Source organism: Hermetia illucens, chromosome 3, assembly GCF_905115235.1.
Source record: "Hermetia illucens chromosome 3, iHerIll2.2.curated.20191125, whole genome shotgun sequence".
NCBI classification, from domain to species: Eukaryota; Metazoa; Arthropoda; class Insecta; order Diptera; family Stratiomyidae; genus Hermetia; species Hermetia illucens.
This window is the reverse complement of record NC_051851.1, coordinates 180,113,444-180,126,966: the sequence shown is the minus strand read 5'-3', so window position 1 is coordinate 180,126,966 and position 13,523 is coordinate 180,113,444. Positions and strand designations below refer to the sequence as shown.

General features: G+C 37.9%; 1 protein-coding gene across 2 annotated transcripts in view; it reads right to left on the bottom strand.

Annotated features, from left to right (window-relative positions):
- The window catches only part of LOC119650685 (probable phospholipid-transporting ATPase VD), a 40,754-nt gene extending 27,354 nt beyond the window's left edge, over positions 1 to 13,400 (bottom strand). For both annotated transcript variants that reach the window (XM_038053646.1, XM_038053647.1), the window contains exon 1: positions 12,449 to 13,400. The gene's annotated coding sequence lies outside the window, so the exon portion shown is untranslated. The remainder of the gene's footprint in view (positions 1 to 12,448) is intronic.
- Positions 13,401 to 13,523: the final 123 nt, after the last annotated feature.

Sequence of the window (13,523 nt, the reverse complement as noted above, 5' to 3'; positions counted from 1 at the left end):
TCAAGACACTCCTTTTATACCCGAAGTAGTGGGTACGGCTAAAGAGGATTTGGAGCGCAGCTATTGAGTGAGCGAATATGAAGGAGGACCGCTTCGCACTCCATTGTTGTTCGCATCGGACGGAATGGATTAATGTGATATACATAAACAGGGATGAACTGTTTGATAGAGTTTTTTTTCTTACTTAAATACGGTTCAATTTTGATGACGGACTTTCAATCTAGTACTGAATTCGGAGGCCTAAAGCTACTGCTAAATCGTCGATGCATCAATTACTGAAATATTAAAAGCTTTTGAACAATTTGCCTATCTAGATAGGATAGATCTTACGAGTAACTGTTCTAACTCCCACATTACACTGCTATGGAAGGCAATTTTGTAGCAAGCTCATAGAATGTAAAGAAGCTTATATTGCTAATTTTCCAATATATACATTATTTGAGTCCTCTTAAATTCCCGTCAAATAGATCATATGTCTTGCTTGGATATAGAAAGAAGGAATATAAGTTCCTTTTCTATTTTACTTCTAAGGTACATCAGTACCAAAACTCCGAAAATTTTTCAGCATCCATAACTGGATTGAAATTGTCCAATTTCGAGCCAATAAACAAAGAACGCGTGTTCAATCATAAAATAAAGTTCTAAATAAAAAATAATGAAGCGCAGCGAATAATACGAAACTCTATATGGCGCATACACATCGTAATACATATCGTTTTGTTTATAGGTTTAATCGCTGAGTTGATGTACTTTCTCATCGATACTACGTTTATGGCAAGTGAATACGACAGACAATGTTATGGTTAGTCCAGTCCGGTTTTAAAACTAAGTATTGACCGATAACGATTACAATGCATACTAAAAAGTAACGTGATAAATAAAAATGAAAATATGTATATATTAATTTCCAATTCAGACGTGGTTGAATGTGCCACAAATACTTGCAATATATTTGATCTTTGTATAAAAATATCAACAGCTAAACTAATTAATGGTAAACATTGTTGGCTACATTCAAAACCAAGTATCCGGCTCTTGCTTACTCATTGCTACTAAATATAGTTATGTAAAAATATATTAACGGTATGAGTTCGAATTGTTCATATTTGCATAGTGAAATGAAAGTTTTTCCATAGTTTCAATAAACGCGGAAATTTTCAATTTAGGCAATTGGGAAGCCAGAGTCGGAAGGAAGTTTCACTAGATTTCATGATGAAATGAGAACAGTAAATCAGGTTCGCTTCAGAAACACGCTGTGATTGCGGTTATGGATAGTAGCATTGAAATTCTTCGAAATTATTGGATGAAGATGCTCAAATAAAAAAGCTAATGTATTGATACGATGAAACATGATTTTCTTGTCGTTTTCCATCTAAAAATATTTATTGTGTTTTATAAAATAACATTTATATTTTATAATTAAATATTTTATAGAAGTTTTTATTTCTTATTATGAAAATATCGTTGAGCATTGGACCGCCATCAAAAATGCTTTTTTCTCGGGTGCTACAGAAGAGGATTTATAAGATCTAGCTGACTGTAGAACCATGGAAGCGAATTGATAAACGGGAGGGATTGAAGGCTAATATTGACTGGCAAATTCAGCAAGTGTGCGCTGTGACAAAACTTAATTTTTTGTTGCTCTGCTCGGGAAAATGGAAGATGTCGTAAGAACGCATGGGGTCGTAAATTTTACGATGGTCATGTGAATCCACGGTGATGAGCAGCTGAAGATGTAGAAAGAACTATTCACCACGGCTCTAAACGGTATTACATTTCATAAGGTTTTCCCTCTTGTGAATAAAATGGCTAGTTGCAACATAGGGATATGGACTGTACCTCCAAGCAGAAGAGGGATCATCTCGACTATCAATGTCTCTTCCTACAGAGTTATTTATCGCTGTACCCGCAGTTTCTGCATATTTGCTACTTCACTCTTATGAAAATCTTGGGATACCGAGACCTTTCTCAGAGAGTGGAAGAAGGCGATGATTGTTGATATGCTTCTGCAAGTCTTTTTGCTTTTCGGCAGGATAAACTTTGCCATATGTTTGTTTAAGGGATTGGCCCCCTCTCATTATGGGAAGCTTGTTCCCAGTTTTTAGCAGCAGCATTAGCCAATGCTACTGTCACCCGAATTAATCTATGAGCTTCTCTCATTGCAGTGCTTTAAATAAACAAATCCAAGGGCTACAAATTGAGTAATGCATTTAGAGCTGCACGGGATGTCGTGTTCATGGCACTGGTAATACCTAGACACGCAGTTCTTTGCAGTGCGGCTAGTTTACAGTGAGAACTCTTTTGTTTCACCTTATCCTACCACACTATGGATGGATCAACATCCGCCTAATGATAGCAACATATATCCAAATTACTACCTGAGGTCTAAGTCCCCATGTCGAGGCAAAGCTCCACCTACACAGCCCATAAGCTCTGAGACCCTGTTTCATATTTACCTTTATACGTTTGTTCCAAAGACGCTTTTTGTCTAGAATAGCTCCCACTTCTTTGGAAGGTTGAAGAGTTCTACTCTTCATATCTGGAAGGCAAAGACTGTTAAGTGTCCCCCTTTTTGTAACTAATACCATTGCTGAAAGTCAATTGTCTGAGGCACCAACTATCAATCAAATCAACGGCGCGTTGTGTATTTCTACACACCGTTCCGAGATTTCGATCAAGCCACGTTATCCGCATTAGCTTGAGCGTGTATTGGCAGATTTTGCAGTTCGCATAGTAGTGAGCTGGGCGATAGCACACCACCTTGAGGCCAGCTCCTCGTCGCTTCCGTTGTCAGGTAGCAATCAATGCCCACTTCAGCGCACAGCAATCTCTGCGTTAGCGTATCATAGATCCGCTCAATTAAAGTTTCGTCAACACCATGCTCTGTGGCGGGATCACAGATTTTTTAGAAGGGCGCATAGATAATACCCAAAATAGTCTTGAAATGCATCAAAGAACACCTCGACAGCTTGATCGACAGAGAGCAGGCTGGTTTCAGCTCTGGATTATTGGATCTTGAAATAGAGCACCGAGATCTTCGCTTCTCCTGATCTTCATCGATTTCGAGAAAGCTTTGAGCAGCGTATTCAGGAAGTGTATCTTCTTTCTGTAGGCTATATGGTGGTAGTACATGGAAAGTCATCTTCACTGCCACTCAAAAGCTCCAAGCCTTCGTGAATATCTGTCCGCGACTTATTATCTATTATAAACGAAGAATTTGATCGACGTGTAGGTCTATGACCTGCGCGATGTTATGCACTCACCCTTCCAGGATGACCGACGAGTGGGTCGCCCCGAAAGCACTTGGTGAAGAGCAGTAAATGAGTACGGACTTTTCCGGAAGTGCTGATGGTTTTTTTTTGTTTCATACAAAACCTTATAAAGCCAATTTTAATTTTTTTCCCAACTCCTTTGTTAAATATGATCATGCAACTTTTTCCTAATAAATAATCTTTCGAGACTACATTTTTGTCATTATTTAGTTATTTGATAGAAGGCGCCGTATCCCATCTCATAGCTAAACTAAAAATTGGAAAATCTGAAACAGAAAATTCATTTTAATGCCCATCCTTCTCGAAAGAACTCTGCTATAACTCCGATTTTTAAATTAATAGCTAGAGATTTCAGTTCTGAAAAACTCCCATAAATCCATCATCTCCTCCCATGGACACGTTTCTTTTTCGTATTTTACAGTTTGTATTAGAATAAACCTATGAAGACAGCACAATTTCTTATAACTAGGATTTTATCTCAATAGCCAATCAAATATCTAACTATTTCTATTTGTCGCTAGTAATGCTTATCAAAAAGTACTCACACCAAAAGTAAGCCTCTAAATGCCATCTAAATCGTACGACAATTTCAACTCTCTGGCAATATGCGTTTCTGCAAATCAACTGCTTATCAAATTTTGAAAAAAAAAAATCCAATTACTCAGCACTGAACCGGAAAATTCGAAGTCAACTTTGATAAGCTCGATTAGTGTTTTGCTTTGATGTTGAAAGCAGACATAAAAACGTTTTTTGCCAACATAATTTTATTTTTTTGGAAAAATTTGCAAATTATAGATAAGCAAAAAAAATCATGGGATTCCTACTCAGGAGAAAATTTAATAAACATGATTTGATCCTTCTCACAATTAATTAAAGAATAAGCTGATCGCGTTAATATGACTCTCTTGGGCATTTTTTCTCTTTCTCATTTACTGGTCAGGCAAGGTAAACTTGTGCAAACTATTTAATTAAATGGAATTCACACAGAGTCATTGCACAGCCAAGTTAACACAATGGGTGACTCTCTGGCGTCTTTTTGATGCAATCACGATAAATGATACAAACATAACGTGTATCAACACACAGTGGGAAGAAAACTAGTTTAATAGACCCACAGATAAAATAACAAAGCTTGATAGCAGATATTTGTGACCAAATGTTTCTAACAATATAATATCTCTTCATCTTGGTGAACTACGATAATTTATCCTCCAATTTTCCTTAAATCCACTTCAAATCTCTAAAAAAAAACCGGTGATTTGAACGATAAGGGCACCAAAATGAAAGCTTGCAAACTATTTACCTGGTTAACTGCTGGAACTGGAAGTGAAAATATACTCTAGTGCTAACATCGTTTCAACACTTACAAAACAGAAAGTATCTTTCTTCTTTCCAGCAGACAACATAAAACACTTTCTGTCTGTGCGGGCACAAACGAAATTTTCTATTGGAGTAGAGTACATGCTCGGCATATAATTTGATTCGGAGAGGTTCCAAAGGTCACGTTGACTAGCAGTTTATATGTATGATCAATTGTTTACCTGGCATCGTGAAAATTGGGGCAAAAAGCTCAGTGTAACTGTTTCATGCACAATGCAGAATCAACAAGAAAAATCTACGAAAAAAATTAATAATGATTTCTCTTATGGGAACAACGCAAAGAGACAATAGATACACTGCGGGTTATCTATGTAAGAGCGCAGCAATCTACAGATGGTCTTTTCCGCATCAGCTATCTAAATTTGGATACCCGCTCATTCTGATTAACACTTCTAATTTGGCGGCATCAATCAATGGTAAAAGCTCCCTACAAGTTGGAATTTTGAAGTATATAAATTGACCTGGTTGGTAGAACAAAATTCTGATTAGAACTTGAAAGTAAAACATAATTTTGTGAAATTTCTAGTGGATTCAGCTTACACAAAAGATCAGTTTATTGTACAGCTAGAGAAATCAACAATTCAAGCTTGATTACCTACGGTTGCTCAGTCAAAATTTTTCGATTTAAACATACCACGAATCGTAAAATCATGTTAATTTAAAATCCATTCGATGTGGCATCAATATGAAATAGTGCCTCCGAATGGGGTTAGAGTTTTGTAGCTCTCAACTCCATCAATTTCAACTTTTCGCTAGAGCAGATAATTATTTAGGTCAAACCTATTTTCTCATATATTCTTGGGATATCTTGTTAGCATTTGTTTCTGCTGAATCTCAATTTAAATATAATTGAATCCTTTTGGAGTTCAAGAACGTATACACTCGAGGTCCATTCGAAAGGATTGCAAGTGGATGGTAAATCGCTTCCAGTCATTAGCGGAGTTATTGAATTGTCGAAATAATATTTTCAGATGTTTTCTAATAATGTAGGCAAATATCTTAAAACAACCTTCCCTTTGTTCTCTTTTTAAATGGTTAAAGGAATTGTTAATCCTCAACATCGTGAATAGATATACACTTTTGGTAGGTTCTTAAGTTTATGTTCAGATTCAAGCAAGACTTTGCAAGGTGATCAGAACTTCGTTTTGTATTTAAATCTCAGAGAATTAAGACGATTTTTGCAGATACATATCTAGTAAAATTCACGCCCTTGTTATACTGACAATTCCTTACGAAAAACTCTCCAAAAACTAAATCGCGGTCCCATAAGGATTTAAAATGGATTGCTAAGTAAGTGGTGATATCGAAAAAACCAAATTTCCTCAAATTTGACGGCAAGTTGATGCAAACGCCGGTTTAACAACAAATCTAGAAATTTGATTGAAGAAGTTGCGTCATAGATTTTTTGTCTTTACACTTGTCCGCAGTTGTAGATTTAATTCGCTGTATAAGCGATTAGAATTATCATGGAATCAGTTAAACAGGTTGGACATTGAAAGTGATATTTAATAGATTTACATCCTGACTTCAACGGGGGTATACCACAAGAAAGTGTATTATCCCCTCAAGGTGGACTTTTTAGCGACGCGTTCAAATCCAAGATTGGCATCATATAAGTTAACAGTCTATCATAAGCGAGTCGACGGGAGGCTGAAAGAAGCAAAATGCATTCAAGTAGCATTTGCTCTAAGGTGAACGGATCACAAATCATCACAAGTAAAATATCTTGACCTGCATTAAGACAAACGACTAGCGAGCATTTAAGAGAAATGCCACAATATGCCCCATTATACTCGTATACCAGGTGTGCGACTATGAAATACCGTTTTTTTTTTTTCAAAAACACATGTTCAGTTCGGAATTACACTAAAAAATGGTTTATTCAAAGTATGTTTCATTGTTAATTATGTGTTTCCTTATCCTTTGCGCAATTTGTGAATATCGCGCTAGTACTCCTCGTCGTGGTGAACCATTCACATTTTTCAATGAATCAAAGCGCTGGTCAGCGAGCGCGTGACTCAAGTGTTAACCGGACATAAACAAGTGTTAGCTGGAAGGAGCCAAGTTTGGTCAGTAAGCAGCATGGGATAGAACTTCCTAGCTAAGTGCTTCGAACTTGTCACAAATCGGTTTTCCGTGTGATAGAAAATTGTTATTGTTGAAAATTTCCGTGATATCTCTTTTGGCATTCTTGTCGTATTTCAAGCAGTGAGCAGATCAAATCTTTCAATAGGGGGAGAGGCTAGTATTACGAATTATAACAACTCATAATACACCACCCCCTTTCGGTCCCATCAAACACAGTGCTTCCTCTTCCTATCAAAGCGATTCAGTCTTACAATCGTTGCGGAAGACGCTCTTTTGTCTACTGATGACGTTTTCCACTTGGGATCTTCAAAAGAATCCACTTTTCACCACCAGTAACGATTCGACACAGAAACGACTTTCTGTTCCACCATACGAGCAAAATTTGGGATATAATTTCGGCGGTGGATCTGAAAAATTTGGTGAAAAGCACACTTCTTATTAATTATATATCATGTAACCCCATACGATATCGTAAACAATTACAGAGAAAATGGATCGCAGTCCAATAAGGATAGTATTTGTTTGTATGAATTTGAAGTTGGACAGTGCAGCAAAGGTAACAAGGAATATTAATACTGCATTTGGAGGAGGAACAGGTAGTGAACGATCCACAAGGTATTGGTTTGTAAAGTTTCAATAAGGAGATCTTGATCTTAGAATGATCCACGTGAACGACCTCAAGTAGCCACTGGCGATGGTTAATTAAAGGTTTTGGTCGAATTTGACCCCCACAAACAGTTGGAGATATCACAGAGCAATTAGGTATTCATTATTCAACTGTTTCCCGACATCTGGATTCGATCGGAAAGGTGAAAATGATGGACAAATGCGCTACCCTGTATAAATACGAAAATTCGCTCCCCTGATGCATATCACCAAAATATAATATCTCAAAAGGGTTTGACGTACTAAACGAAAGGACCCAGAGGGACATGCATAATGTAAAATAATATTCCTCAAGTAATACTAGACAGAAATAGTTAATATTCTTCTAAATGGATAATTATTTCAAGCATTGTTGAGGGGTTTTATTGAAAACATCTATTTTTAAGATTTAACGAGCTATTGTTGGTTTCACTTAAATTTAAATATGAAAAAATTAAGATAAGTAGGGAAACTGGAAGCTAAACGCATCTGATAAGAAAGGTTTTGTATTTTCTTATGTAAACAATAGGGCCAGGCTTTTGTCGAACTATGGAGGATCTAAACCTGTTATAATTCGCAGTCATGCGATATTTTGCGAATGTATAAAAGTTCGGATAGCTGAGTGGTTAGAGCACAAGGATGTCGTACGGAAGGTTGCGGTTCAAATCTTACTGGTAGCAGTAGAATTTGTATCGTGATTTGACGTCGGACATCAGTCGACTCAGCTGTGAATGATTACCTGAGTCAAATCAGGATAATAATCTCGGGCGGGCGCAATGCTGACCACATTGCCTCCTACTGTGTTACTGTAGTGTGCTCTAACACTTCAAGGCCCTGATCCAATATGGATTGTTGCGCCAAAGATTATTATTGTATAAAACGTATATATCTTATGGTAATCATATATAAATATATATAAATTTTTAAAATCCCGTAAAGTAAGTTAACAAGATATCGTGATTTTCTAAGATAAACAATTTTGTACTTCACTTTTACATATACTGAAAGTCTTTCACAAAATCACAACCGATAACAACTACGATGATGAAATCCGCGCACGGTTGTTGTCAGGCAACAGAGCCTATTTCAGCTTACAAAGACTGTTCCGCTCGAAACGTCTCACCATAGGGTCAAAGTTCTTACTGTTCAAGACTATGATCTTGCCAGTCCTCATGTATTCCTCGGAAACTTGGGTTCTTAGCAAGAAAAATTGCGAACTCTTGGCCGCGTTCGAGAGAAGAATCCTCCGAAGAATTTTTGGCCCCCTACATGAGGATGGACGATTCCGTAGCCTACACAATGACGAAATCTATGAACGATACCATGACCGTCCGGTTGTGGATAAAATCCGGCTCAATAGGTTACGGTGGGCGGGTCACTTAATCCGTATTGATGGAGGATGATCCCGCCCGGAAAGTCTATAAGGGTAATATCTATGGTAGAAAAAGAAGACGAGGCAGACCCTGCCTAAGATGGAGCGATGGCGTGGGTCAGGACGCCAGACAGCTTTTAGGGATATCGAATTGGTGGACCTCGGCGCAAAACCGGGATGTCTGGAGTTCCTTATTGAGGCAGGCCTAGACCGGATACCGGTTGTTGCGCCGTTGATGATGACGATGATGAAAGTCTTTCTAACACTAATTAAACTCGGGTTTTGGTTCTCTTGGAATAAATTGAGTATGTCCTTAACAAAGAATGGAAAAAGCAGCTACAGTTCTTCAATAGTTATAATACTTCATATATCACACGAAAAATTCTCCGAATCAAAGGAATCAATTACTTTAAGGTAATATAGATAGTATAAATTGCCTTACTCTAAATTGAGAATTCTGCAAATTAAATTTACGTTTAGATATGCACGTCGAATCGACGGTGCATTCTTTTATGGTCGCGGTTAATTCGGCCGATTTTGCACCCGGGCGTGCCAACCATAATTTAAAATTTCTGCCTTGATTTGGCTCAATAATTTGTTTTCCTTATTTTCGCCTTAACAATTTACTCTATTGATAACTTTACAACTTTGATCCAACACGTTTTTAACAATGTCTATAGGTACAGAATTAGTGAATGTTTTTAGCCAGGAATAACGTACTACACACTAAGGCAATAGCTTAATGAATTTTTACAACAGTTTAATCTGAAATTAAAAGGTTGCTATAAATAGTGCCGTAGTGTTAATTAACTTTGTCCGTTTTAGGATTTACCAGGAATAAAAATATACAGCGGAAGAAATCAGGTCCCCAAGTAATTTGCAATTATGCTTTAGTCGTTTCGAGAGGATGCCGTTGATTTTTATACAAAAATTAACAATTTTAGTGATGGATAGGCGTTGAGGTATATAATTGTTTAAGGGGATTGAATCATTTCCGTTTCCTACTAGTTATTATGTGGTATGAAACTGGTTGCACGTATGACATTGAAAATATTTTCGGAAGTGAACATTTCATTACATTCACCGTTTGCTAAAAAAACTTCCACGTAATCTGACGTTTTCAAGTTCAGTTTATTAGGGAATAATTAATTCAGTCATAATATGTTTCATATAAAACCGGTTGCGTTCACTAATAAATTTAGAGAGGTACGTACGAGCCGATACGTACTTTGGATATCGCAGGCGCAGACATACAAGCACCCTTACCTCTAAGCTCTCTCTAGCTTAATAGTCATACAATTGAAATTTATTCGTTGTACTAAAAGTCCTCCTGACAAAATCCGTCCCAACGCCTCCATAGTCTACTGAACTTTCCATTGCCTATCGACAGACGTGAAAAGGTCAGATTAATGCAAAAATAACCGTCAAACAACTGGTAAAGTCCGCATCTGGCTCCAAAAGACAACCATATATAAAGATAAATGAAATTGAAATAACAGAACATAAAAAATATATTCAGCATCCAGTTAGCGAATGGAGTATAGGAAACCGGACTTTGGAGCAACACAACGAGTGGAACCCGAGTCTAAGTGAACATAGCCATAGAAACGCAAACGGCTACGAGGCCTTCACGGACGTATTTTCTGATCTCGTTCACATAAAGGTCAGCCAGCGCGTGTTAACGCTGACTTTGCACACTAACGTTGAGCGGTGAACGTTATATTGAACTGTGGAGCCATTCACATCGATATACAATTCAACTAGACGCCATGAAAAAGCTACTAAACGATGAACTTGGTGGATTTGAAAAAGAAGGTTTGCGTAGAGGGCAAACTAGTTTGGTGATACAGATTTCAGTATTTAATTTACCAACTTAGCGTACAATTGAATCTTATAGATATTATATACACCGTCAATGGCGACAACACAAAAGGAATTTCCTGATTTCACCCTGCACGCCTGCGATAAGCAACACTCGATTTCAAATCTAGTAATGAAAAATTTATGTCTCTTCTCATTCTTAGGGTTTTGTTGTTATGAGTCATACGTGCCGAAATAACTCCATATGTGTCGAAATAATTCTATCCGCTGCGTTATCTATGTGCAATAAAAGGCAATCTATTGCTAGGATAATGAGAGATTTCCACGTTTTCAAATTTCTCATTGTGAAATGTTTTCAATATTTGAATGATCGATATCTTGATATTAACTCAATTTACTATCTTGAAAAAAATAAATGATTAGATATGGCGTTTTCAGAAAGGAAACGACTGCACAATATGATTTCTTGGAATATTAATATATGATTTTTAAATATAAAAGGGTAACTTATGGGGACTGTGCTGTGGCAGAATGAACGTACGAATTTGGGAAGCCATTTGAAAACTCATGATAATTCGGTGTCAAGAATATTCTATTCATTTTCCGCTATTCACGACACAGAATTCGCATTATCCAAACTATAGGGCAAGCGGTTCGACGAGAAACGCTGCATCACTTGAATTTTGCACAGAAATAACATCAAGCCAACAAGGATTATAGCAATGAGTTGTTTGCGAAATGCATAACTGCGTAGAACGATGTCGACTTGGATATTCCCGGGCAGAATTATTTGGTCAGATCGGCCAGATGTTTTGCACAGATTTTCAGTGTCGGTGAAGTGCTGATGTAATTTATTTGAAGCGAAAATTCTAGTTGTAAAGGCTAAATATTCGTAGGTGCTTCTGTCTCTAGTGTTGTACCTTCAACGCTTTTCTAAAGAGGGGTATATGCTACATAATACTTTTCGCTCAAGTCATTGGCCGGTCAAGACTAGTAAGCGTTGAAATAGTAGAATAGAGCATACCAACTAAGGTATTTCTAGAAAGAAAGAAGGTGCAGATCAAGGCTCGTTGAATCGTAGGGCCTGAGAATTTCGCCAATGCTTATAGATCTAGCAATCCACCTATTGGACATTACCTTAGTGTGCTGTTACATTAAACCGTGATAAAGACATAGAAATGGTCTATATTATTTTCTGTGAGCAGGGAAATTTGATATCGCGCTTCTAAATTAAACAAGAGAGATTGTGCTCATCAACCCGATAAAGCCCACAAAGAAACAAATCGTATAGTAGGTTTTCGTCGTTGTTTCCCCAATTGAAAAAGGTAGATTGCACACGCGGTAGTCGAACAAGGGATGTAAAGAAATGAGGAATTTTGAATTGCTGTCAAACCAGATAAGACAATAAGATAAGCAACGAGATAGTCCGTGCAAATCAAAATACAAAACGGATGTTTTTTTATAGTAAAAGATCAGTGCTTGGGCGATCAAGATCTAGAAATTTATGGGAACTTTCAGAAGTAGTTATCAGCAATAATGTAAAATGATCTTGAGACATTGAATTTCGTTTCTACGCTTGGACTTTAGTTATATCTTCCCTTTAGACGGGCATAAGAAAATAAATTTTGCTTTGGACTCCATATACGACAGTTCATCATGTGCTGGATAATGCAATATTATTAGTTTCTAATTTCAAACCTTGAAGCCTTTTTAAAATAGTTATCGTTCCGATGTAGTTGTGTTCCGAAAAGTAGCTTAAGTACTGAGGAAGAGAGTAAGTAGCTCTCGAAATACGTATTTACTAACTATTAAAATATATTTTAGTAGGAGCAAGCTACCTAGTTTTATTTTTACTTGAAGCCTTTATTACCTGTTCTAATTGTATTCCGAATTGGCAGGGTCTGAACTATCTGCACGCTTTGTTGATCAACCAAAAACACTTCGCGACACCTTCCAACTCACAACAAGAACCCAATTTGCTGCGTGTAGCCACCCAATTTCATTTTCTTGATATCGCTCGGTTTTCGCGACGTGGGAGAAACATCACAGAATTTTTGACATTTTATCTTATCCCGCATCCGAGAAATGAGCCACAGAAACCTTAAATTCACAAACACACACACAAACCCGATGAATACCAGATTTTGTGTGACGTTTTCCCGACGTTCTACCGTTTACGACTTTTTCTTTAATCGTCCGCGCTTTACGGCCGACTAGCGAGAAAGGGACGAAGCGAATTTGATCTTAATTATCCAGCGATCACGGTGCCTTCAGGACGGCGGAATTATATGTGAGTGTGCAGGGAAACAGATGCGGTGTTGGCAATGGCCAAGGCGAACGACTCGAAAACTTGTTGTGCAATGCAGAGTTGGAATGTTTGCACGTCTTAATAGAGAGGAAGCGGCCGAGTCACCACGGCTGAAATGCAGTTGCACAGACACGAGCAACTGAAACCCTAAAAATTAATGCACTTTGTACAGCCACGCAAACACAACAAACCGACAACGGCCAATGGAAACATACACGAACCACTTGTGCCGAACAATGAACTACTCACGACCTGCAATTTACGAAAAGGATTCGGCCACCTGACTGTTCCGAGGTATCGCGCACACGGAACAGATACGCGAGCAATAAACTAACCAATTGCCCGCAGATACTCGCTGGCCGTGGATCGAATGGAGATCGCGTTAGGCGATTCTCTACACTTTGCACAGTTAGACTTTCTATTTAGTTCCAATCCCTTGTTTGCGCGATGCCAGAACACCGACCGACTTGTCACCTCACCGCCTAATTTCTCGGAACTGACCGAATCAACTGAATCGCGGACTTGCGGAATTGTCGCTCCGAACAACGACCGTCGCCGTTCACGATGGTTGCGAACGAAGCAAGTCGCTGACGTCGGACATGTCATCGGTTGCTGAATCGAATCAGTGGGTAAACAG